Raw genomic sequence first — 5,518 nt, forward strand, 5'->3', positions numbered from 1 at the left:
TAAATTATTTTTTATTTCTAGCTTAGCTGGGTATGTTGCAGTTATGACAGTTATAAATTGTATCTGAGTAATATCTCTGTGATATTAAGATTGGATTTGCTTATTATTTCTTTCGAAATAAGTACGTACGCAAAAATTGTGGCAATCATTTGCCAATAAGGTTGGGGACTTAAAGATGAGTTCTTCGATATTGGACTCAGTTTTGATTAATGTTCATCACCACATTACTCTTCCTTTAATGAGTCGGAGGTGAGACGAACGATATTTTGTTCTGTTTCTTGCTATTATTAGTGGTGATATTTGCTGTTGCGCCTTACCCATTTTTATTGTCTGAATATTTATCAGCTTTATTTATTTATTTTTTCGTTCATTATTTATCAGCTTGATTTATTTGTTGGCGGATTATTTATTAGCTTGATTTATTAATTTTACAGTATTCTTGATTTTGGCAACTTTTTTAGATGGTTTCCTGGTCTTCGTTTTTTTTCTTGGTGGAGATTTGGATATCCGTTTCTTAGTTGTGAGTGGTCGCTTTGGACTTCTGATGAGTTTCTGTTTCTTAGATTGTGGTAATCATGGCCTAATGTGTTTGTGTTTTACATTTCTTTAACAATACTGCATGTTGAATATAAACATTTTTTGCATTTCCTTTTATAGGTATGAAAAGTTATGAAAGGGAATTAGTTGAAATGCAAAGAAGGAATAAATTTATCTTAAGTCATAAATAATCAGGTGTGTATATTTTTGTTTTTATTTTAATATTTTTAAGTTTTTTTTTTATTTAATTACCACTTTGTGTTCAGAATTCGAAAAATGATACAACAAATCATGATTAATAATAATATATAACTTAGGATAAACAAAACTGATAAATATTCAGACAATAAAAATGGGTAAGGCGCAACAGCCAATATCCCCTCTAACAACAGCAAGACACATGACAAAATATCGTTCGTCACAACTCCGACTCACTTGAGGGGAAGTAATTGGTGACGCTTTATAAGCCAGACAACAACTACGAGACATGAGTAATTACTTCTGTCTTGTAGTCATGTTACTTGGCTACAAAGCCAAACATTGCAAGTTCGGTCCTCGCTATAACCAAATCGCTACAGAGCTAAACTAATCTTAAGACATTAAGAGGTAGGTGTGTATATTTTTGTTTTTCTTTCGTATTTTCCAGGGTTTTTTATTTAATTAACACTTTCTGCTCATATTAAATGTGTTCTAATGTAAGGGATCAGAAAAAAGTAACAAATTATAAATTGGACCTTCGTTCATGAATTCAAGAAATGATAGAACAAATCATGAACTTATGGTATAAAATCAATATTTTTTTTTTTTTGCTTCTTGCCACTTTCTATATGTATTTTTCATTCTTTATGTTTGTTGGTACTATAACAGAATGTTTGATCTCATTATTCTCATTTTAATATTTCTTCTAATTGTACCGTTCACTTTAAATGTTTGTATTAAAGAAAATACATCTAAGACTATTTCTTTTCATTAGAAATATTCAAATATTTCTGTGTGTTATTAAGACTGATTATGTTTTACATTCCAGTATATTCTTTTCTCAGTCTTTTTATAAAATTAAAAACTGAAAATATTGCTTTTTTAGGGTATAAAATAGTTCAAAATCAAAAGTTTTTTTTTTTCTTTTTCACATATCACAAAAAGTATGCTCAGTTGTTATTACATTTGAATTTTAATTATATCTAATATCTCTGTTACATATTAATGTCAATGCAGGATGAAATCTGCTTTCTCTCTGATGAACTTAATAATTAATCTGTCTTTTGAAAAAACAGAGATTGGGATTTGGTGTGAAAATATTTAATTGTATGAATTTATAAAAATAATTATTTATGACCTAATGTGTTTGTGTTTTATATTTCTTTACAAAAATTCATGTTGAATATAAACATTTTTTGCATTTCCTTTTATATTTATGAAAAGTTATGAAAGGCACTTAGTTGAAATGCAAAGATGGAGCTAAACTAATCTTAAGACATTAAGAGGCAGGTGTGCATATTTTTTTTCTTTCATATTTTCAAGGTTTTTTTTTTTTTTTTTTTTTTTTAAATAATGCTTTGTGTTGATATTTTAATGTGTTCTAATGTAAGGGATCAGAAAAAAGTAACATGAATTATAAATTGGACCTTTGTTCAGGAATTTGAGAAATGATACAACAAATCGTGAATTGATGGTATAAAATCAATGTTTTTTACTTCTTGCAACTTTCTATATGTATTTTTCATTCCTTATGTTTGTTGCTACTGTAACATAATGTTCGATCTCGTTATTCTCATTTTAATATTTTGCTTCTAATTGTACTGTTCACTTAAAATGTTTCTATTAAAGAAAATACTTCTAAAACTATTTCTTTTTCTTTCAAATATTCGAACATTTCTGTGAGTTATGAAGAGTGATTATGTTTCTCATTCCAGTATATTCTTTTCTCAGACATTTTATAAAATTAAAAACTGAAAATATTGCTTTTTCAGGTACATGGTATTTGAAAATGTAAAGTTTATTTTAGGCATATAAAGAAAAGTTGTTATTACATTTGAATTTTAACTATATTTAAAATCTCTGCTACATACTAATGTCAATGCAGAATGAAATCTGCTTTCTCTCTGATGAACTTAATAATTAATCTGTATTTTGAAAAACTGAGATTGGGATTTGATGTGTAAATTTTTTATATGTATGAATTTTTAGAAATAAATATTTATGCCTAATGTGTTTGTGTTTTACATTTCTTTAACAACACTGCATGTTGAATTTAAACATTTTTTGCATTTACTTTCATATGAAATATTACTTTACTTCATATTACTTTCATATGAAAAGTTTTGAAAGGGAGTTTGTTGAAATGCAAAGAAGGAGCTAAACTAATCTTAAGACATTAATCAAGTGTTTATATTTTTGTTTTTCTTTCATACTTTGAAGGGTTTTTTTTAAATTTATTTACCGCTTTGTGTTCATATTGAAATGTGTTCTAATATAAGGGGTAAGAAAAAAGTAACATGAATTATAAATTGGACCTTTGTTCCTGAATTTAAGAAATGTGTCTAGATGCAACAAATCATGAACTTATGGTATACAATTAATGTTTTTTGCTTCTTGCCAATTTCTATTTTTAATTTCATTCTTTATGGTTGTTGCTGCTGCAACAGAATATTAGATCTCATTATTCTCATTTTAATAGTTTTATTCTAATTGTACCATTCGCTTAAAATGTTTACATGAAAGAAAATACTTCTAATTCTGTTTGTTTTTATTTCAAATTTTCAATCATTCCTATGCTATATGAAGAGAAATTATGTTTCTCCTTTGAGTATATTTTTTCTCAGTTTTTTTAAAATTAAAAACTGTGAAAATTTATCTTCTTAGACTACAAAATTTTAGAAGGTGTAAAGTATTATTGTGATATTAAGAAAAGCATGGCAAATTGTTATTACAATTTGAATTGAATTTATTGCTATAATCTCGGTTATATTCTGATATTAATATTTTATATTGATGCAAATTATTTATGTTCCTTGGTATCATATAACAGACAAATCCATTAAAAAAGAGGATATATGAATTTATATATTTGTCAAAGCAAAATTTAAATAAAGCCATATTTGCAGTATTATAAGAATATTTATTCTCCAAGTATTAAATTCACTCATCATGCTAAAATAAAAGAAAATAATAATAATTTGTAAATAATTTCTTAAATATTCATAGAACTTTTAAACAAATGTTGAAATAAAAAGGCAGAATGTAATTTACGTCAATAATTAAGAAATGAAATGTGTCTTGAATGCCAGTTTTTTATTCCAACAAGTAAGTGAATTTTCCTTGAACTTGTTTCATTTGACACAATTTCAAATGAATATGTAATCTACATAGAGAGAAAACTTTATATTGCAATTGAATAAAACTGAATTTTCAAAACAGAAAATAAAAACTAATGAAGTTTTGATACCATATGAACAATAAATGAGGTCATCAAGTATGTTCGATTTAATAATTGTGCAAGTTAGTTTTGTTGTGTTGTATCAATCAAAATGTAATAAAGAAACAAACTTATTGTTCAAAATAATTAATATTCTAAATACTTAGTAAATCAAAAGTAAATATATTTTTAAAATATTAGTTCAATCTATTGACCTAGATGCAAAGTCAATCAAATTATTTAGATATCAATGATGTAAATTCCAAATTTATAATCGTGTAAATCATTTATGATCCTTGGTATGAAATAAAATATAGCAAGTAGTGAAATCCATTAAAAGAGAGAAGAATTTATTTCTAAATATTTAACAAAATAAAATAAAACACATGAATAATTTCAAGAGAAATTTTGCCTCCAAATAATGAAAAGTTGACTCATCTGTGCTGTAAATAAGATGAAATCAAAATAATTTGCAAATTATTTCTTAAATAGTGATACAACTACTAAATAGTTGTTTGAAGACAGTGGGAGTATGCTATTTATATTAATAACTGGAAAACTAAAATATGTGTTTAACATCAGTTTTTATTCCAAGATCAAATGAATATATAGATTACATGCTGAGAAAACTTTATATTGCAATTGAATAAAGCTGAATTTTCAAAGCAGAAATTAAAAACCGAATGAAGTTTTGTCATTATATGGACAATAAATGTGGTCATCAAGGATGTGGGAAATAATAATTATGCAAGTTAGTTTTGTTATGTTTTATTATTCAAAATGTAGCAAAGAAACATGCTTATTGTGCAAATAATAAAAATAAAAAAATCGAATACTTATTGAATCAAAACTAAATATATTTTTATAATATTAGTTCAATTTGTTGGCCTAGGAACAAAATCAATCAAATTATTAAGCTACCAATGGTATGAATTCGATTTTAATAGCCTTGTAAAACATTTATTATCCTTGGTATCTAATTACAAGTAATAACAGAAATTCAAATATATAAGTGGAGAATATTTCTAGTAGAAAAATTTACAAACCTTAACTTTTATGGAAAACATTTTCGTCAGTCTGAAACTACCCAGAATTTCCATGCTATAAACAATAGGAAATGATAATCATTTGCAAATGATTACTTAAATATTTATGCAATTATTAATTGCTCGTGGGAATAAAATGACTGTATGTAATTTAAATAAATAATTGGAAAAAGAAAATGTGTGTTGAACATGAGTTTTCCAAGATCAAATGATTATGTAATCTGCATAGAGAGAAATTGTATATTGCAATGGAATGAATTTGAATTTTAGTGGAATTAAAAACTAAACATCATTTGACAGCAAATGAAAAATTAACGAGGCATTCACTGAAAATCTGTTATATAATAATTAAGGAAATTATCTTTGATATGTGGTATCTGTCAAAATGTACCACAGAAACAACTTATTGTGAAAAAGATTAAATATTCCAAATTCTTAGTAAAATTAAACAGATTTTTAAAATATTAGGCCAATCTGTTGACCTAGGAGCAAAATGAATCAGATTGTTTAAGTTATCAGT

At 25.7% G+C, this 5,518-nt stretch overlaps 1 long non-coding RNA gene across 1 annotated transcript; it reads left to right on the forward strand.

The window, feature by feature from the left end:
* On the forward strand, positions 1-2,680 carry LOC129960739 (uncharacterized). The gene is made up of 4 exons (XR_008783681.1): positions 1-249; positions 462-569; positions 658-732; positions 2,508-2,680. It is a non-coding gene; the product is annotated as an uncharacterized LOC129960739 (long non-coding RNA).
* The last annotated feature ends 2,838 nt before the right edge of the window (positions 2,681-5,518 follow it).

Source organism: Argiope bruennichi, chromosome X2 (genome assembly GCF_947563725.1).
Source record: "Argiope bruennichi chromosome X2, qqArgBrue1.1, whole genome shotgun sequence".
Taxonomy (NCBI): Eukaryota; Metazoa; Arthropoda; class Arachnida; order Araneae; family Araneidae; genus Argiope; species Argiope bruennichi.